Here is a 21116-nt window from a genome sequence, read left to right on the forward strand (position 1 = left end):
TAATGTGTCTTGGCTAAGGTGTCTTGGCAAATGTGTCTCGGCTAAGGTGTCTTGGCTAAGGTGTCTTGGGTAATGTGTCTCGGCTAATGTGTCTCAGCTAAGGTGTCTTGGCTAAGGTGCCTCGGCTAATGTGTCTTGGCTAATGTGTCTTGGTCAATGTGTCTTGGCTAAGGTGTCTTGGCTAATGTGTCTCGGCTAATGTGTCTCGGCTAATGTGTCTTGGCTAAGGTGTCTTGGCTAATGTGTCTTGGCTAAGGTGTCTTGGCTAATGTGTCTTGGCTAAGGTGTCTTGGCTAATGTGTCTCGGCTAATGTTTTTTTTTTTTTTTTTTTTTTTTTTTACAAGGAGTTTAAAATCTTCGAAAGACACCCACAGTGGGGGACATGGGATTTTTACCCAGTAAAAAACTCTCCTTGAACCCTGTGCACCCTCCCACGGAATCACCTCGCGGTATTACTTCATGGGAGGGGCAGTGCTGTGCACTTAGTCTACTTGGTACGTACTAGCAACATATAACACTCTCGAGCACATGTAGGTTTTACACTGGACGGTCACACACGCACACACAAACAACACAACACTTCACACTAAACACTCAGGCAAGACCATGCATCTGGTCTTCTCTCCACCACCGCTGCAGCTTTGTAACGACCTGGCGCATCATCGTCGACGCAGCCTCCCACATATTGCTGTTCTGGAGCATCAGCTGCACCAAGTTTGAGTGCCCAACCTCCGTATCGCACATGTCGTTCAGCTGCTGACGTTCGGCGATGAACCTTGGACAGCCGAACATGACATGTTCTGCCGTCTCGTCGGCGTCCGGACAAGCTGGGCACCGCGGCGAAGACGCGTGCGTAAACCTATGCAAGTAGCTCCGGAAGCAGCCATGGCCGGAAAGAATCTGCGTGACGAAGAAGTCTACGTCACCATGCGTCCTTCCAACCCATGCCGCAACATCGGGAATCAGCGAATAGGTCCATCTGCCTGTTGTTGAACTTGACCAGCTGCTCTGCCATTTCTGCGTCGTCTCTGCCCTGATGCGTTTCTTCACAGCTGCAGTGAGAGGTTCCCCCGCACGTGCCGTCCGGAAATTCTCCAAGTCCTCCTCAAGAATGATGCATAGGGGCATCATACCCGATATCACGCAAACCGCATCGTACGAGATGGTACGGTAAGCACTAGCAACACGCATGGCCAATCGCCGATGTACTCTACGTACAGTATTCTGGTGCTGCTTTTCCGACAGAATATGCGCCCAGACTGGCGCACCATATCTTATAACGGATATGGCAACGCTTGCGTGAAGACGTCGTATGCTGCTGCTGGGTCCACCTATGTTTGGCATGAATGATGCCAATGCATTTGCGGTCTTCATGGCTTTATTGCATGCATCATCTAGATGGTGCTTGAATTTCAGCCGGTCATCGATTCGAATCCCAAGGTATTTGAGATTCCTGACGGACTCAATGTGCTCTGAGCCCACCAGTATCGATGCCTTCTGCACTTCCTTATGGCTGCTGATGAGTATGAACTCTGTTTTCGCGTGCGCAATTTCTAAGCAGGCTGCTTTCATCCATTCATCGATTCTACCGACAGCATCCGTGGCTAACATCTCAACCTCCTCGATGGATTCACCGGTGACTGTTAACGCAATGTCGTCTGCAAAGCCGGTGAGCTCAGTTTTTGGAGGAAGAGCGAGGGTTAGTACTCCGTTATACATGACGTTCCACAGGGTGGGACCAAGAACTGATCCCTGTGGAACTCCGGCTGTAATGGTGGACGTTTTAACCCCCTCGCCTGTTTCGTACTGCAAAACGCGGCCGTGGAGGTAGCTCCTCAGCACCCTGCACAAATACGGGGGAACCCTCATGTTCTCCAACGCAACTGCTATCGCCTCCCAACTAGCGCTGTTGAATGCGTTTTTGACGTCTATAGTGACGACTGCACAGTAGCGAGCACCACACCTTTTCCGACGAAACGCTGCGTTGCCTTTCTCGAGCACCGCCAGTACTGCGTCAACCGTTGAGCGCTTCTTCCGAAAACCGAACTGGCGCTCAGAAAGTCCGTGTTCGCCTTCCGTGTATTGAACCAAACGATCCAGAAGCGTCATCTCCTGAACCTTAGCCATGGTGTCGATGAGACCCAACGGCCTGAAGGCTGACGGGTCACCCGGTGGCTTGCCCGGCTTTGGTATTAGAACCAGCTTTTGCTTCTTCCACAACGACGGGAACTGCCCAGACAGGAGAGTGGTCTGCAGCACGGTTTGGAACACTGCCGGATACGCTTTCATGGCCACCATGACTGCCTCGTTAGGAAGTCCATCCGGCCCGGGTGCTTTTCCTGGTTTGAGGCGGTCAGCGATCCTGAGGATCTCGTCGACTGTAATCGGCTCAGGTTCGGACTCCGGGACTGTGAACGCTGGGTTTAGTACCGGAGGGTTGTGCGTCGGGAACAATCTTTCGATGATGCTTTTAAGCACAACAGGGCAACGCTCGACGGGTTCATGTGTTCTGCCTTTCCCCATCAGCTCCTTGAAAGCAGAACCCCATGGCTTCCGAGCGACTGCTGCGCATAATTGAAGAAAGTAACGCCGTTTGCTCGACTTAATCTCTCTCTTTAAGACCGACCTAGCCGTAACGTAGGCGTCTCTCAGCTGCAGTTTTCGTTTCGGACACCTCTCACGTTGCATTTTTCTGCGGGCTGCCAAGCAATCAGACCGGAACTTCGCGATGGTAGAGTCCCACCAGTAGGCAGGAGTACGGGAATGACGGGGTGGCTTTCTACGGGGCATCGTGGCATCACACGCCGTGGACAGAGCAGCTACAAGATCTGGAGCATTTCGAACTATTCCAAAATCGCCGAAGTTAAGCGCTTCCAAGAAAAGTTCTTTGTTGAACATCCGGGTTTTCCAGCCTCGCATTTTGTTTGACGGAACCTGCAGTGTTATGCGCTTTTTCCCGATGCTATACCGGACAACTCGATGATCGCTCAGGGTATACGCATCGCTCACTCGCCAGTTTAGGTTTTGCGCCAGGACGGGACTACAGAACGTAATGTCGATAATCGACGTCCTGTCGTTCCTGCTGAATGTAGGAGTGGAGCCAACGTTTCCCAGGACAACGTTCAGCCGGGCGAAACTCTCCAGTATCGCTTCTCCCCTGTTGTTCGTGCGAATGCTCCCCCATTCAACGGCCCATGCGTTAAAGTCTCCGGCGATGATCACGTCGCTAATCCCACTGAGTTCAGCGACTAGGTTGTCCAACATCTCGTTGAACCTTTTCAGCTCCCAGCTTGGCGGTGCGTAGCTGCTGCAGATGCACACTCCGTTTACTTCGGCGATCACGAAACCCTCGAATGTACAGGAAACCACTCTCTGAATCGGGAATCTTCCCGCAGCCCAGATTGCAGCCTTGCCTGTTTTGTCCGAAACCCAGTTGTTGCTGCCGCCTTTCGGTGCTTGATACGGCTCCGACAGAATAACCACATCGCCCTTTTCCTCAACCACTACCTGACACAAAAGATCTTGTGCAGCCTCGCAGTGATTCAGGTTTACTTGCACTATCTCCATGCTTTCTGGGCTGCTGGACAATACGTTCCTCCGACCTGGTGAGCATTGTTGCCTGGAGCACATATTAGGCATACTGCCGGTTTGGTGCACGTGCGAGCCTGGTGGCCCTCCTCGCCGCACCGCAGACAGTTGTTCCTCCTATCCGGTCCCTTGCAGTCTCGCTGCACATGGTTGTATTCCCAGCAGCGGAAACACCTTCGCGATTGTGGCAGAATGCGGATTCGGCAAATTGACCAGTCAATTTCTACCTCTCTCGCTGACGCTATAAGCAGCGCTTGCTTGGCTGCCATTTTTATGCAGGCTGTCTGCGTTCCATTGAATGCCGGCTTTATGTTGATGTCGAGGCGAGTAGTACCGAGTTCGAATCTCGCTTTAAGCGCGCGTTCAACCTCTTCCAGGCTTGTCACCTCGTCTATGTCGCGAATTTCAAGTGTCGCAACATTTCCTCGCACTGTGACCTGACCGGCTTCTCCCACGGAATCCTGCAGCAGGTCTTTAAAGTCGCTACCGCTTACTGCATCGTCTCGCTTCAGCTCGAAAATCAGGTTTCCCTCCCTCGTGCGTCTAACCTTGGAAACTTGCTTCCCAAGCGATTGCAGTTTCGGATCCGCCTTCACCCTTCGCAGAATGTCGGCGTACGACTCCTTTTCTTTGAGCCCCACTACTATCGTCTTGTCTCGGCTAATGTGTCTTGGCTAATGTGTCTCGGCTAATGTGTCTTGGCTAAGGTGTCTTGGCTAATGTGTCTTCGCTAATGTGTCTCGGCTAATGTGTCTCGGCTAATGTGTCTTGGCTAAGGTGTCTCGGCTAATGTGTCTTGGCTAATGTGTCTTGGCTAATGTGTCTTGGCTAAGGTGTCTTGGCTTATGTGTCTCGGCTAATGTGTCTTGGCTAATGTGTCTCGGCTAATGTGTCCTGGCTAATGTGTCTTGGCTAAGGTGTCTTGGCTAATGTGTCTTGGCTAAAGTGTCTTGGCTAATGTGTCTCGGCTAATGTGTCTTGGCTAAGGTGTCTTGGCTAATGTGTCTCGGCTAAGGTGTCTTGGCTAGGGTGTCTTGGCTAAGGTGTCTTGGCTAATGTGTCTTGGCTAAGGTGTCTTGGCTAATGTGTCTCGGCTAATGTGTCTTGGCTAATGTGTCTTGGCTAAGGTGTCTTGACTAATGTGTCTTGGCTAAGGTGTCTTGGCTAATGTGTCTTGGCTAAGGTGTCTTGGCTAAGGTGTCTTGGCTAAGGTGTCTTGGCTAAGGTGTCTTGGCTAATGTGTCTCGGCTAATGTGTCTTGGCTAAGGTGTCTTGGCTAAGGTGTCTTGGCTAATGTGTCTTGGCTAATGTGTCTCGGCTAATGTGTCTTGGCTAATATGTCTTGGCTAAGGTGTCTTGGCTAAGGTGTCTTGGCTAATTTGTCTTGGCTAAGGTGTCTCGGCTAATGTGTCTTGGCTAATGTGTCTTGGCTAAAGTGTTTTGGCTAATGTGTCTCGGCTAATGTGTCTTGGCTAAGGTGTCTTGGCTAAGGTGTCTTGGCTAATGTGTCTCGGCTAATGTGTCTTGGCTAAGGTGTCTTGGCTAATGTGTCTTGGCTAAGGTGTCTTGGCTAAGGTGTCTTGGCTAAGGTGTCTTGGCTAATGTGTCTTGGCTAAGGTGTCTCGGCTAATGTGTCTTGGCTAAGTTGTCTTGGCTGATGTGTCTTGGCTAATGTGTCTTGGCTAATGTGTCTTGGCTAAGGTGTCTTGGCTAATGTGTCTTGGCTAAGGTGTCTTGGCTAATGTGTCTTGGCTAAGGTGTCTTGGCTAATGTGTCTTGGCTAAGGTGTCTTGGCTAAGGTGTCGTGTGTAATGTGTCTCGGCTAAGGTGTCTTGGCTAATGTGTCTTAGCTAATATGTCTTGGCTAATGTGTCTTGGCTAAGGTGTCGTGGCAAATGTGTCTCGGCTAAGGTGTCTTGGCTAAGGTGTCTTGGGTAATGTGTCTCGGCTAATGTGTCTCGGCTAATGTGTCTCAGCTAAGGTGTCTTGGCTAAGGTGCCTCGGCTAATGTGTCTTGGCTAATGTGTCTTGGTCAATGTGTCTTGGCTAAGGTGTCTTGGCTAATGTGTCTCGGCTAATGTGTCTCGGCTAATGTGTCTTGGCTAAGGTGTCTTGGCTAAGGTGTCCTGGCTAATGTGTCTCGGCTAATGTGTCTTGGCTAAGGTGTCTTGGCTAATGTGTCTTGGCTAATGTGTCTTGGCTAAGGTGTCTTGGCTAATGTGTCTTGGCTAAGGTGTCTTGGCTAATGTGTCTTGGCTAAGGTGTCTTGGCTAATGTGTTTTGGCTAATGTGTCTCGGCTAATGTGTCTCAGCTAAGGTGTCTTGGCTAAGGTGTCTCGGCTAATGTGCCTTGGCTAATGTGTCTTGGTCAATGTGTCTTGGCTAAGGTGTCTTGGCTAATGTGTCTCGGCTAATGTGTCTCGGCAAATGTGTCTTGGCTAATGTGTCTCGGCTAAGGTGTCTTGGCTAAGGTGTCTTGGCTAAGGTGTCTCGGCTAATGTGTCTTGGCTTATGTGTCTTGGCTAAGGTGTCTTGGCTAAGGTGTCTTGGCTAATGTGTCTCGGCTAATGTGTCTCGGCTAAGGTGTCTTGGCTAATGTGTCTCGGCTAATGTGTCTTGGCTAATCTGTCTTGGCTAATGTGTCTTGGCTAAGGTGTCTTGGCTAATGTGTCTCGGCTAAGGTGTCTCGGCTAATGTGTCTTGGCTAAGGTGTCTTGGCTAATGTGACTTGGCTAAGGTGTCTTGGCTAATGTGTTTCGGCTAAGGTGTCTTGGCTAAGGTGTCTTGGCTAATGTGTCTCGGCTAAGGTGTCTTGGCTAAGGTGTCTTGGCTAAGGTGTCTTGGCTAATGTGTCTCGGCTAAAGTGTCTTGGCAAAGGTGTCTTGGCTAAGGTGTCTTGGCTAATGTGTCTTGGCTAATGTGTCTTTGCTAATGTGTCTTGGCTAAGGTGTCTCGGCTAATGTGTCTTGGCTAAGGTGTCTTGGCTAATGTGTCTTGGCTAAGGTGTCTTGGCTAATGTGTTTCGGCTAATGTGTCTTGGCTAAGGTGTCTTGGCTAATGTGTCTCGGCTAAGGTGTCTTGGCTAAGGTGTCTTGGCTAAGGTGTCTTCACTAATGTGTCTCGGCTAAAGTGTCTTGGCAAAGGTGTCTTGGCTAAGGTGTCTTGGCTAATGTGTCTTGGCTAATGTGTCTTTGCTAATGTGTCTTGGCTAAGGTGTCTTGGCTAATGTGTCTTGGCTAATGTGTCTTGGCTAAGGTGTCTTTAATAATGTGTCTCGGCGAATGTGCCTCGGCTAATGTGTCTTGGCTTATGTGTCTTGGCTAATGTGTCTCGGCTAATGTGTCTCGGCTAATGTGTCTTGGCTAATGTGTCTTGGCTAAGGTGTCTTGGCTCATGTGTCTCGGCTAATGTGTCTCGGCTAATGTGTCTTGGCTAAGGTGTCTTGGCTAAGGTGTCTTGACTAAGGTGTCTTGGGTAATGTGTCTTGGCTAAGGTGTCTTGGCTAATGTGTCTTGGCTAAGGTGTCTTGGCTAATGTGTCTTGGCTAATGTGTCTTGGCTAAGGTGTCTTGGCTAAGGTGTCATGGCTAAGGTGTCTTGGATAATGTGTCTTGGCTAATGTGTCTTGGCTAATGTGTCTTGGCTAATGTGTCTTGGCTAATGTGTCTTGGCTAAGGTGTCTTGGCAAAGGTGTCTTGGGTAATGTGTCTCGGCTAAGGTGTCTTGGCTAATGTGTCTTAGCTAATGTGTCTTGGCTAATGTGTCTCGGCTAATGTGTCTTGGCTAATGTGTCTTGGCTAAGGTGTCTTAGCTAAGGTGTCTCGGCTAAGGTGTCTTGGCTAATGTGTATTAGTTTTTGTGTCTTGGCTAAGGTGTCTTGGCTAAGGTGTCTTGGCTAATGTGTCTTGGCTAAGGTGTCTCGGCTAATGTGTCTTGGCTAATGTGTCTTGGTCAATGTGTCTTGGCTAAGGTGTCTTGGCTAATGTGTCTCGGCTAATGTGTCTCGGCAAATGTGTCTTGGCTAAGGTGTCTTGGCTAATGTGTCTTGGCTAAGGTGTCTTGGCTGAGGTGTCTCGGCTAATGTGTCTTGGCTAATGTGTCTTGGCTAAGGTGTCTTGGCTAATGTGTCTTGGCTTAGGTGTCTTGGCTAAGGTGTCTCGGCTAAAGTGTCTCAGCTAATGTGTCTCGGCTAATGTGTCTTGGCTAAGGTGTATTGGCTAATGTGTCTCGGCTAATGTGTCTCAGCTAAGGTGTCTTGGCTAAGGTGTTTTGGCTTAGGTGTCTTGGCTAATGTGTCTTGGCTAAGGTGTCTTGGCTAAGGTGTCTTGGCTAATGTGTCTCGGCTAATGTGTCTCGGCTAATGTGTCTTGGCTAAGGTGTCTCGGCTAATGTGTCTTGGCTAATGTGTCTTGGCTAATGTGTCTTGGCTAAGGTGTCTTGGCTAATGTGTCTCGGCTAATGTGTCTCGGCTAATGTGTCTTGGCTAAGGTGTCTTGGCTTATGTGTCTCGGCTAAGGTGTCTTGGCTAAGGTGTCTTGGCTAATGTGTCTTGGCTAAGGTGTCTTGGCTAAGGTGTCTTGGCTAATGTGTCTCGGCTAATGTGTCTCGGCTAAGGTGTCTTGGCTAATGTGTCTCGGCTAATGTGTCTTGGCTAATCTGTCTTGGCTAAGGTGTCTCGGCTAATGTGTCTTGGCTAATGTGTCTTGGCTAAGGTGTCTTGGCTAAGGTGTCTTGGCTAATGTGTCTCGGCTAATGTGTCTCGGCTAAGGTGTCTTGGCTAATGTGTCTCGGCTAATGTGTCTTGGCTAATCTGTCTTGGCTAATGTGTCTTGGCTAAGGTGTCTTGGCTAATGTGTCTCGGCTAAGGTGTCTTGGCTTATGTGTCTTGGCTAAGGTGTCTTGGCTAATGTGTCTTGGCTAAGGTGTCTTGGCTAATGTGTCTCGGCTAATGTGTCTTGGCTAAGGTGTCTTGGCTAATGTGTCTCGGCTAAGGTGTCTTGGCTAAGGTGTCTTGGCTAATGTGTCTCGGCTAATGTGTCTTGGCTAAGGTGTTTTGGCTAATGTGTCTTGGCTAATGTGTCTTGGCTAATGTGTCTTTGCTAATGTGTCTTGGCTAAGGTGTCTTGGCTAATGTGTCTTGGCTAATGTGTCTTGGCTAAGGTGTCTTGGCTAATGTGTCTCGGCTAATGTGTCTCGGCTAATGTGTCTTGGCTAAGGTGTCTTGGCTAAGGTGTCTTGGCTAATGTGTCTTGGCTAAGGTGTCTTGGCTAATGTGTCTCGGCTTATGTGTCTTGGCTAATGTGTCTTGGCTAAGGTGTCTTGGCTAATGTGTCTTGGCTAAGGTGTCTTGGCTTAGGTGTCTCGGCTAATGTGTCTTGGCTAAGGTGTCTCGGCTAATGTGTCTTGGCTAAGGTGTCTTGGCTAAGGTGTCTTGGCTAATGTGTCTTGGCTAAGGTGTCTTGGCTAAGGTGTCTCGGCTAATGTGTCTTGGCTAATGTGTCTTGGCTAAGGTGTCTTGGCTAATGTGTCTTGGCTAAGGTGTCTTGGCTAATGTGTCTTTGCTAAGGTGTCTCAGCTAATGTGTCTTGGCTAATGTGTCTCGGCTAATGTGTCTTGGCTAAGGTGTCTTGGCTAATGTGTCTCGGCTAAGGTGTCTTGGCTAATGTGTCTCGGCTAATGTGTCTTGGCTAAGGTGTCTTGGCTAATGTGTCTCGGCTAAGGTGTCTTGGCTAAGGTGTCTTGGCTAATGTGTCTCGGCTAATGTGTCTTGGCTAAGGTGTTTTGGCTAATGTGTCTTGGCTAATGTGTCTTGGCTAATGTGTCTTTGCTAATGTGTCTTGGCTAAGGTGTCTTGGCTAATGTGTCTTGGCTAATGTGTCTTGGCTAAGGTGTCTTGGCTAATGTGTCTCGGCTAATGTGTCTCGGCTAATGTGTCTTGGCTAAGGTGTCTTGGCTAAGGTGTCTTGGCTAATGTGTCTTGGCTAAGGTGTCTTGGCTAATGTGTCTCGGCTAATGTGTCTTGGCTAATGTGTCTTGGCTAAGGTGTCTTGGCTAATGTGTCTTGGCTAAGGTGTCTTGGCTAAGGTGTCTCGGCTAATGTGTCTTGGCTAAGGTGTCTCGGCTAATGTGTCTTGGCTAATGTGTCTTGGCTAAGGTGTCTTGGCTAATGTGTCTCGGCTAATGTGTCTCGGCTAATGTGTCTTGGCTAAGGTGTCTTGGCTAAGGTGTCTTGGCTAATGTGTCTTGGCTAAGGTGTCTTGGCTAATGTGTCTCGGCTAATGTGTCTTGGCTAATGTGTCTTGGCTAAGGTGTCTTGGCTAATGTGTCTTGGCTAAGGTGTCTTGGCTAAGGTGTCTCGGCTAATGTGTCTTGGCTAAGGTGTCACGGCTAATGTGTCTTGGCTAAGGTGTCTTGGCTAAGGTGTCTTGGCTAATGTGTCTTGGCTAAGGTGTCTTGGCTAAGGTGTCTCGGCTAATGTGTCTTGGCTAATGTGTCTTGGCTAAGGTGTCTTGGCTAATGTGTCTTGGCTAAGGTGTCTTGGCTAATGTGTCTTTGCTAAGGTGTCTCAGCTAATGTGTCTTGGCTAATGTGTCTTGGCTAAGGTGTCTTGGCTAATGTGTCTCGGCTAATGTGTCTTGGCTAATGTGTCTTGGCTAAGGTGTCTTGGCTAATGTGTCTCGGCTAATGTGTCTCGGCTAATGTGTCTTGGCTAAGGTGTCTTGGCTAAGGTGTCTTGGCTAATGTGTCTTGGCTAAGGTGTCTTGGCTAATGTGTCTCGGCTAATGTGTCTTGGCTAATGTGTCTTGGCTAAGGTGTCTTGGCTAATGTGTCTTGGCTAAGGTGTCTTGGCTAATGTGTCTCGGCTAATGTGTCTCGGCTAATGTGTCTTGGCTAAGGTGTCTTGGCTAAGGTGTCTTGGCTAATGTGTCTTGGCTAAGGTGTCTTGGCTAATGTGTCTCGGCTTATGTGTCTTGGCTAATGTGTCTTGGCTAAGGTGTCTTGGCTAATGTGTCTTGGCTAAGGTGTCTTGGCTTAGGTGTCTCGGCTAATGTGTCTTGGCTAAGGTGTCTCGGCTAATGTGTCTTGGCTAAGGTGTCTTGGCTAAGGTGTCTTGGCTAATGTGTCTTGGCTAAGGTGTCTTGGCTAAGGTGTCTCGGCTAATGTGTCTTGGCTAATGTGTCTTGGCTAAGGTGTCTTGGCTAATGTGTCTTGGCTAAGGTGTCTTGGCTAATGTGTCTTTGCTAAGGTGTCTCAGCTAATGTGTCTTGGCTAATGTGTCTCGGCTAATGTGTCTTGGCTAAGGTGTCTTGGCTAATGTGTCTCGGCTAAGGTGTCTTGGCTAATGTGTCTCGGCTAATGTGTCTTGGCTAAGGTGTCTTGGCTAATGTGTCTCGGCTAAGGTGTCTTGGCTAAGGTGTCTTGGCTAATGTGTCTCGGCTAATGTGTCTTGGCTAAGGTGTTTTGGCTAATGTGTCTTGGCTAATGTGTCTTGGCTAATGTGTCTTTGCTAATGTGTCTTGGCTAAGGTGTCTTGGCTAATGTGTCTTGGCTAATGTGTCTTGGCTAAGGTGTCTTGGCTAATGTGTCTCGGCTAATGTGTCTCGGCTAATGTGTCTTGGCTAAGGTGTCTTGGCTAAGGTGTCTTGGCTAATGTGTCTTGGCTAAGGTGTCTTGGCTAATGTGTCTCGGCTAATGTGTCTTGGCTAATGTGTCTTGGCTAAGGTGTCTTGGCTAATGTGTCTTGGCTAAGGTGTCTTGGCTAAGGTGTCTCGGCTAATGTGTCTTGGCTAAGGTGTCTCGGCTAATGTGTCTTGGCTAATGTGTCTTGGCTAAGGTGTCTTGGCTAATGTGTCTCGGCTAATGTGTCTCGGCTAATGTGTCTTGGCTAAGGTGTCTTGGCTAAGGTGTCTTGGCTAATGTGTCTTGGCTAAGGTGTCTTGGCTAATGTGTCTCGGCTAATGTGTCTTGGCTAATGTGTCTTGGCTAAGGTGTCTTGGCTAATGTGTCTTGGCTAAGGTGTCTTGGCTAAGGTGTCTCGGCTAATGTGTCTTGGCTAAGGTGTCACGGCTAATGTGTCTTGGCTAAGGTGTCTTGGCTAAGGTGTCTTGGCTAATGTGTCTTGGCTAAGGTGTCTTGGCTAAGGTGTCTCGGCTAATGTGTCTTGGCTAATGTGTCTTGGCTAAGGTGTCTTGGCTAATGTGTCTTGGCTAAGGTGTCTTGGCTAATGTGTCTTTGCTAAGGTGTCTCAGCTAATGTGTCTTGGCTAATGTGTCTTGGCTAAGGTGTCTTGGCTAATGTGTCTCGGCTAATGTGTCTTGGCTAATGTGTCTTGGCTAAGGTGTCTTGGCTAATGTGTCTCGGCTAATGTGTCTCGGCTAATGTGTCTTGGCTAAGGTGTCTTGGCTAAGGTGTCTTGGCTAATGTGTCTTGGCTAAGGTGTCTTGGCTAATGTGTCTCGGCTAATGTGTCTTGGCTAATGTGTCTTGGCTAATGTGTCTTGGCTAATGTGTCTTGGCTAAGGTGTCTTGGCTAATGTGTCTCGGCTAATGTGTCTTGGCTAAGGTGTCTTGGCTAATGTGTCTCGGCTAAGGTGTCTTGGCTAAGGTGTCTTGGCTAATGTGTCTCGGCTAATGTGTCTTGGCTAAGGTGTTTTGGCTAATGTGTCTTGGGTAATGTGTCTTGGCTAATGTGTCTTTGCTAATGTGTCTTGGCTAAGGTGTCTTGGCTAATGTGTCTTGGCTAATGTGTCTCGGCTAATGTGTCTTGGTTAAGGTGTCTTGGCTAATGTGTCTCGGCTAATGTGTCTTGGCTAAGGTGTCTTGGCTAAGGTGTCTTGGCTAATGTGTCTTGGCTAAGGTGTCTTGGCTAATGTGTCTCGGCTAATGTGTCTTGGCTAATGTGTCTTGGCTAAGGTGTCTTGGCTAATGTGTCTTGGCTAAGGTGTCTTGGCTAAGGTGTCTCGGCTAATGTGTCTTGGCTAAGGTGTCTCGGCTAATGTGTGTTGGCTAAGGTGTCTTGGCTAAGGTGTCTTGGCTAATGTGTCTTGGCTAAGGTGTCTTGGCTAAGGTGTCTCGGCTAATGTGTCTTGGCTAATGTGTCTTGGCTAAGGTGTCTCGGCTAATGTGTCTTGGCTAAGGTGTCTTGGCTAATGTGTCTTTGCTAAGGTGTCTCAGCTAATGTGTCTTGGCTAATGTGTCTCGGCTAATGTGTCTTGGCTAAGGTGTCTTGGCTAAGGTGTCTCGGCTAATGTGTCTCGGCTAATGTGTCTCGGCTAATGTGTCTTGGCTAAGGTGTCTCGGCTAATGTGTCTTGGCAAATGTGTCTTGGCTAATGTGTCTTGGCTAATGTGTCTTGGCTAATGTGTCTCGGCTAATGTGTCTCGGCTAAGGTGTCTTGGCTAAGGTGTCTTGGCTAATGTGTCTCGGCTAATGTGTCTTGGCTAAGGTGTTTTGGCTAATGTGTCTTGGCTAATGTGTCTTGGCTAATGTGTCTTTGCTAATGTGTCTTGGCTAAGGTGTCTTGGCTAATGTGTCTTGGCTAATGTGTCTTGGCTAAGGTGTCTTGGCTAATGTGTCTCGGCTAATGTGTCTCGGCTAATGTGTCTTGGCTAAGGTGTCTTGGCTAAGGTGTCTTGGCTAATGTGTCTTGGCTAAGGTGTCTTGGCTAATGTGTCTCGGCTAATGTGTCTTGGCTAATGTGTCTTGGCTAAGGTGTCTTGGCTAATGTGTCTTGGCTAAGGTGTCTTGGCTAAGGTGCCTCGGCTAATGTGTCTTGGCTAAGGTGTCTCGGCTAATGTGTCTCGGCTAAGGTGTCTTGGCTAAGGTGTCTTGGCTAATGTGTCTTGGCTAAGGTGTCTTGGCTAAGGTGTCTCGGCTAATGTGTCTTGGCTAATGTGTCTTGGCTAAGGTGTCTTGGCTAATGTGTCTTGGCTAAGGTGTCTTGGCTAATGTGTCTTTGCTAAGGTGTCTCAGCTAATGTGTCTTGGCTAATGTGTCTCGGCTAATGTGTCTTGGCTAATGTGTCTTGGCTAAGGTGTCTCGGCTAATGTGTCTTGGCTAAGGTGTCTTGGCTAAGGTGTCTTGGCTAATGTGTCTTGGCTAATGTGTCTTGGCTAATGTGTCTCGGCTAATGTGTCTTGGCTAATGTGTCTTGGCTAAGGTGTCTTGGCTAATGTGTCTTGGCTAAGGTGTCTTGGCTAATGTGTCTTTGCTAAGGTGTCTCAGCTAATGTGTCTTGGCTAATGTGTCTCGGCTAATGTGTCTTGGCTAATGTGTCTTGGCTAAGGTGTCTTGGCTAAGGTGTCTTGGCTAATGTGTCTTGGCTAAGGTGTCTTGGCTAATGTGTCTCGGCTAATGTGTCTCGGCTAATGTGTCTTGGCTAAGGTGTCTTGGCTAAGGTGTCTTGGCTAATGTGTCTTGGCTAAGGTGTCTTGGCTAATGTGTCTCGGCTAATGTGTCTTGGCTAATGTGTCTTGGCTAAGGTGTCTTGGCTAATGTGTCTTGGCTAAGGTGTCTTGGCTAAGGTGTCTCGGCTAATGTGTCTTGGCTAAGGTGTCTCGGCTAATGTGTCTTGGCTAAGGTGTCTTGGCTAAGGTGTCTTGGCTAATGTGTCTTGGCTAAGGTGTCTTGGCTAATGTGTCTCGGCTAATGTGTCTTGGCTAATGTGTCTTGGCTAAGGTGTCTTGGCTAATGTGTCTTGGCTAAGGTGTCTTGGCTAAGGTGTCTCGGCTAATGTGTCTTGGCTAAGGTGTCTTGGCTAAGGTGTCTTGGCTAATGTGTCTTGGCTAAGGTGTCTTGGCTAAGGTGTCTCGGTTAATGTGTCTTGGCTAATGTGTCTTGGCTAAGGTGTCTTGGCTAATGTGTCTTGGCTAAGGTGTCTTGGCTAATGTGTCTTTGCTAAGGTGTCTCAGCTAATGTGTCTTGGCTAATGTGTCTCGGCTAATGTGTCTTGGCTAAGGTGTCTTGGCTAAGGTGTCTTGGCTAAGGTGTCTTGGCTAATGTGTCTCGGCTAGTGTGTCTTGCCTAATGTGTCTTGGCTAAGGTGTCTTGGCTAAGGTGTCTTGGCTAATGTGTCTTGGCTAAGGTGTCTCGGCTAATGTGTCTTGGCTAAGGTGTCTTGGCTAATGTGTCTTGGCTAAGGTGTCTTGGCTAAGGTGTCTTGGCTAATGTGTCTTGGCTAAGGTGTCTTGGCTAAGGTGTCTCGGCTAATGTGTCTTGGCTAATGTGTCTTGGCTAAGGTGTCTTGGCTAAGGTGTCTTGGCTAATGTGTCTTGGCTAAGGTGTCTCGGCTAATGTGTCTTGGCTAAGGTGTCTTGGCTAATGTGTCTTGGCTAAGGTGTCTTGACTAAGGTGTCTTGGCTAATGTGTCTTGGCTAATGTGTCTTGGCTAATGTGTCTTGGCTAAGGTGTCTCGGCTAATGTGTCTTGCCTAATGTGTCTTGGCTAAGGTGTCTTGGCTAAGGTGTCTTGGCTAATGTGTCTTGGCTAAGGTGTCTCGGCTAATGTGTCTTGGCTAAGGTGTCTTGGCTAATGTGTCTTGGCTAAGGTGTCTTGGCTAAGGTGTCTTGGCTAATGTGTCTTGGCTAAGGTGTCTTGGCTAAGGTGTCTCGGCTAATGTGTCTTGGCTAATGTGTCTTGGCTAAGGTGTCTTGGCTAAGGTGTCTTGGCTAATGTGTCTTGGCTAAGGTGTCTCGGCTAATGTGTCTTGGCTAAGGTGTCTTGGCTAATGTGTCTTGGCTAAGGTGTCTTGGCTAATGTGTCTCGGCTAATGTGTCTTGCCTAATGTGTCTTGGCTAAGGTGTCTTGGCTAAGGTGTCTTGGCTAATGTGTCTTGGCTAAGGTGTCTCGGCTAATGTGTCTTGGCTAAGGTGTCTTGGCTAATGTGTCTTGGCTAAGGTGTCTTGGCTAAGGTGTCTTGGCTAATGTGTCTTGGCTAAGGTGTCTTGGCTAAGGTGTCTCGGCTAAGGTGTCTTGGCTAATGTGTCTTGGCTAAGGTGTCTTGGCTAATGTGTCTCGGCTAATGTGTCTTGGCTAAGGTGTCTTGGCTAATGTGTCTCGGCTAATGTGTCTTGGCTAATGTGTCTTGGCTAAGGTGTCTTGGCTAATGTGTCTCGGCTAATGTGTCTCGGCTAATGTGTCTTGGCTAAGGTGTCTTGGCTAAGGTGTCTTGGCTAATGTGTCTTGGCTAAGGTGTCTTGGCTAATGTGTCTCGGCTATTGTGTCTTGGCTAATGTGTCTTGGCTAAGGTGTCTTGGCTAATGTGTCTTGGCTAAGGTGTCTTGGCTAAGGTGTCTCGGCTAATGTGTCTTGGCTAAGGTGTCTCGGCTAATGTGTCTTGGCTAAGGTGTCTTGGCTAAGGTGTCTTGGCTAATGTGTCTTGGCTAAGGTGTCTTGGCTAAGGTGTCTCGGCTAATGTGTCTTGGCTAATGTGTCTTGGCTAAGGTGTCTTGGCTAATGTGTCTTGGCTAAGGTGTCTTGGCTAATGTGTCTTTGCTAAGGTGTCTCAGCTAATGTGTCTTGGCTAATGTGTCTCGGCTAATGTGTCTTGGCTAAGGTGTCTTGGCTAAGGTGTCTTGGCTAATGTGTCTCGGCTAATGTGTCTCGGCTAATGTGTCTTGGCTAAGGTGTCTCGGCTAATGTTTTTTGGCAAATGTGTCTTGGCTAATGTGTCTTGGCTAATGTGTCTTGGCTAATGTGTCTCGGCTAATGTGTCTCGGCTAATGTGTCTCGGCTAAAGTGTCTTGGCTAAGGTGTCTTGGCTAATGTGTCTTGGCTAATGTGTCTTGGCTAATGTGTCTTGGCTAAGGTGTCTTGGCTAATGTGTCTTGGCTAAGGTGTCTTGGCGAATGTGTCTTGGCTAATGTGTCTTGGCTGATGTGTCTTGGCTAATGTGTCTTGGCTAAGGTGTCTTGGTTAATGTGTCTCGGCTAAGGTGTCTTGGCTAAGGTATCTTGGCTAAGGTGTCTTGGCTAATGTGTCTCGGCTTATGTGTCTTGGCTAAGGTGTCTTGGCTAAGGTGTCTTGGCGAAGGTGTCTTGGCTAATGTGTCTCGGCTAATGTGTCTTGGCTAATGTGTCTTGGCTAAGGTGTCTTGGCTAATGTGTCTTGGCTAAGGTGTCTTGGCTAATGTGTCTCGGCTAATGTGTCTTGGCTAAGGTGTCTTGGCTAATGTGTCTCGGCTAATGTGTCTTGCCTAATGTGTCTTGGCTAAGGTGTCTTGGCTAAGGTGTCTTGGCTAATGTGTCTTGGCTAAGGTGTCTCGGCTAATGTGTCTTGGCTAAGGTGTCTTGGCTAATGTGTCTTGGCTAAGGTGTCTTGGCTAAGGTGTCTTGGCTAATGTGTCTTGGCTAAGGTGTCTTGGCTAAGGTGTCTCGGCTAATGTGTCTTGGCTAATGTGTCTTGGCTAAGGTGTCTTGGCTAATGTGTCTTGGCTAAGGTGTCTTGGCTAAAGTGTCTCGGCTAATGTGTCTTGGCTAATGTGCCTCGGCTAATGTGTCTTGGCTAAGGTGTCTTGGCTAAGGTGTCTCGGCTAATGTGTCTCGGCTAATGTGTCTCGGCTAATGTGTCTTGGCTAAGGTGTCTCGGCTAATGTGTCTTGGCAAATGTGTCTTGGCTAATGTGTCTTGGCTAAGGTGTCTTGGCTAATGTGTCTCGGCTAATGTGTCTTGGCTAAGGTGTCTTGGCTAATGTGTCTTGGCTAATGAGTCTTGGCTAAGGTGTCTTGGCTAATGTGTCTTGGCTAAGGTGTCTTGGCTAATGTGTCTCGGCTAATGTGTCTCGGCTAAGGTGTCTTGGCTAAGGTGTCTCGGCTAATGTGTCTTGGCTAATGTGTCTTGGCTAATGTGTCTTGGCTAAGGTGTCTTGGCTAATGTGTCTCGGCTAATGTGTCTCGGCTAATGTGTCTTGGCTAAGGTGTCTCGGCTAATGTGTCTCGGCTAATGTGTCTTGGCTAAGGTGTCTTGGCTAATGTGTCTTGGCTAAGGTGTCTTGGCTAAGGTGTCTTGGCTAATGTGTATCGGCTAATGTGTCTCGGCTAATGTGTCTTGGCTAAGGTGTCTTGGCTAAGGTGTCTTGGCTAATGTGTCTTGGCTAAGGTGTCTTGGCTAATGTGTCTCGGCTAATGTGTCTTGGCTAATGTGTCTTGGCTAAGGTGTCTTGGCTAATGTGTCTTGGCTAAGGTGTCTTGGCTAAGGTGTCTTGGCTAATGTGTCTTGGCTAATGTGTCTCGGCTAATGTGTCTTGGCTAAGGTGTCTTGGCTAAGGTGTCTTGGCTAATGTGTCTTGGCTAAGGTGTCTTGGCTAAGGTGTCTCGGCTAATGTGTCTTGGCTAATGTGTCTTGGCTAAGGTGTCTTGGCTAATGTGTCTTGGCTAAGGTGTCTTGGCTAATGTGTCTTGGCTAAGGTGTCTCGGCTAATGTGTCTTGGCTAATGTGTCTCGGCTAATGTGTCTTGGCTAAGGTGTCTTGGCTAATGTGTCCCGGATAATGTGTCTTGGCTAATGTGTCTCGGCTAAAGTGTCTTGGCTAAGGTGTCTTGGCTAATGTGTCTTGGCTAATGTGTCTTGGCTAATGTGTCTTGGCTAATGTGTCTTGGCTAAGGTGTCTTGGCTAATGTGTCTTGGCTAAGGTGTCTTGGCTAATGTGTCTCGGCTAATGTGTCTCAGCTAAGGTGTCTTGGCTAAGGTGTTTTGGCTAAGGTGTCTTGGCTAATGTGTCTTGGCTAATGTGTCTTGGCTAAGGTGTCTTGGCTAATGTGTCTCGGCTAATGTGTCTCGGCTAATGTGTCTTGGCTAAGGTGTCTCGGCTAATGTGTCTTGGCTAATGTGTCTTGGCTAATGTGTCTTGGCTAATGTGTCTTGGCTAATGTGTCTCGGCTAATGTGTCTCGGCTAATGTGTCTTGGCTAAGGTGTCTTGGCTAATGTGTCTCGGCTAAGGTGTCTTGGCTTAGGTGTCTTGGCTAATGTGTCTTGGCTAAGGTGTCTTGGCTAAGGTGTCTTGGCTAATGTGTCTCGGCTAATGTGTCTCGGCTAATGTGTCTTGGCTAATGTGTCTCGGCTAATGTGTCTTGGCTAATCTGTCTTGGCTAAGGTGTCTCGGCTAATGTGTCTTGGCTAATGTGTCTTGGCTAAGGTGTCTTGGCTAAGGTGTCTTGGCTAATGTGTCTCGGCTAATGTGTCTCGGCTAAGGTGTCTTGGCTAATGTGTCTCGGCTAATGTGTCTTGGCTAATCTGTCTTGGCTAATGTGTCTTGGCTAAGGTGTCTTGGCTAATGTGTCTCGGCTAAGGTGTCTTGGCTTATGTGTCTCGGCTAATGTGTCTTGGCTAATGTGTCTTGGCTAATGTGTCTTAGCTAAGGTGTCTTGGCTAATGTGTCTCGGCTAATGTGTCTCGGCTAAGGTGTCTTGGCTAATGTGTCTCGGCTAATGTGTCTTGGCTAATCTGTCTTGGCTAATGTGTCTTGGCTAAGGTGTCTTGGCTAATGTGTCTCGGCTAAGGTGTCTTGGCTTATGTGTCTTGGCTAATGTGTCTTTGCTAATGTGTCTTGGCTAAGGTGTCTTGGCTAATGTGTCTTGGCTAAGGTGTCTTGGCTAATGTGTCTCGGCTAATGTGTCTTGGCTAATGTGTCTTGGCTAAGGTGTCTTGGCTAAAGTGTCTTGGCTAAGGTGTCTCGGCTAATGTGTCTTGGCTAAGGTGTCTTGGCTAATGTGTCTCGGCTAATGTGTCTTGGCTAAGGTGTCTTGGCTAATGTGTCTCGGCTAAGGTGTCTTGGCTAAGGTGTCTTGGCTAATGTGTCTCGGCTAATGTGTCTTGGCTAAGGTGTTTTGGCTAATGTGTCTTGGCTAATGTGTCTTGGCTAATGTGTCTTTGCTAATGTGTCTTGGCTAATGTGTCTTGGCTAATGTGTCTTGGCTAAGGTGTCTTGGCTAATGTGTCTCGGCTAATGTGTCTTGGCTAATGTGTCTTGGCTAAGGTGTCTTGGCTAAAGTGTCTTGGCTAAGGTGTCTTGGCTAATGTGTCTCGGCTAATGTGTCTTGGCTAAGGTGTCTTGGCTAATGTGTCTCGGCTAAGGTGTCTTGGCTAAGGTGTCTTGGCTAATGTGTCTCGGCTAATGTGTCTTGGCTAAGGTGTCTTGGCTAATGTGTCTCGGCTAATGTGTCTCGGCTAATGTGTCTTGGCTAAGGTGTCTTGGCTAAGGTGTCTTGGCTTATGTGTCTTGGCTAAGGTGTCTTGGCTAATGTGTCTCGGCTAATGTGTCTTGGCTAAGGTGTCTTGGCTTATGTGTCTTGGCTAAGGTGTCTTGGCTAATGTGTCTCGGCTAATGTGTCTTGGCTAATGTGTCTTGGCTAAGGTGTCTTGGCTAAGGTGTCTTGGCTTATGTGTCTTGGCTAAGGTGTCTTGGCTAATGTGTCTCGGCTAATGTGTCTTGGCTAATGTGTCTTGGCTAAGGTGTCTTGGCTAATGTGTCTCGGCTAATGTGTCTTGGCTAATGTGTCTCGGCTAATGTGTCTTGGCTAAGGTGTCTTGGCTAATGTGTCTCGGCTAATGTGTCTCGGCTAATGTGTCTCGGCTAAAGTGTCTTGGCTAAGGTGTCTTGGCTAATGTGTCTTGGCTAATGTGTCTTGGCTAATGTGTCTTGGCTAAGGTGTCTTGGCTAATGTGTCTTGGCTAAGGTGTCTTGGCGAATGTGTCTTGGCTAATGTGTCTTGGCTAATGTGTCTTTGCTAAGGTGTCTTGGCTAATGTGCCTTGGCTAAGGTGTCTTGGCTAATGTGTCTCGGCTAATGTGTCTTGGCTAATGTGTCTTGGCTAAGGTGTCTTGGCTAAAGTGTCTTGGCTAAGGTGTCTTGGCTAATGTGTCTCGGCTAATGTGTCTTGGCTAAGGTGTCTTGGCTAATGTGTCTCGGCTAATGTGTCTTGGCTAAGGTGTCTTGGCTAATGTGTCTCGGCTAAGGTGTCTTGGCTAAGGTGTCTTGGCTAATGTGTCTCGGCTAATGTGTCTTGGCTAAGGTGTTTTGGCTAATGTGTCTTGGCTAATGTGTCTTTGCTAATGTGTCTTGGCTAAGGTGTCTTGGCTAATGTGTCTTGGCTAAGGTGTCTTGGCTAATGTGTCTCGGCTAATGTGTCTTGGCTAATGTGTCTTGGCTAAGGTGTCTTGGCTAAGGTGTCTTGGCTAAGGTGTCTTGGCTAATGTGTCTCGGCTAATGTGTCTTGGCTAAGGTGTCTTGGCTAATGTGTCTCGGCTAAGGTGTCTTGGCTAAGGTGTCTTGGCTAATGTGTCTCGGCTAATGTGTCTTGGCTAAGGTGTCTCGGCTAATGTGTCTTGGCTAAGGTGTCTTGGCTAAGGTGTCTTGGCTTATGTGTCTTGGCTAAGGTGTCTTGGCTAATGTGTCTCGGCTAATGTGTCTTGGCTAATGTGTCTTGGCTAATGTGTCTTGGCTAAAGTGTCTTGGCTAAGGTGTCTTGGCTAAGGTGTCTCGGCTAATGTGTCTTGGCTAATGTGTCTCGGCTAATGTGTCTTGGCTAAGGTGTCT

The sequence above is a fragment of the Anopheles funestus genome, chromosome 2RL (genome assembly GCF_943734845.2).
Source record: "Anopheles funestus chromosome 2RL, idAnoFuneDA-416_04, whole genome shotgun sequence".
Classification (NCBI taxonomy): Eukaryota; Metazoa; Arthropoda; class Insecta; order Diptera; family Culicidae; genus Anopheles; species Anopheles funestus.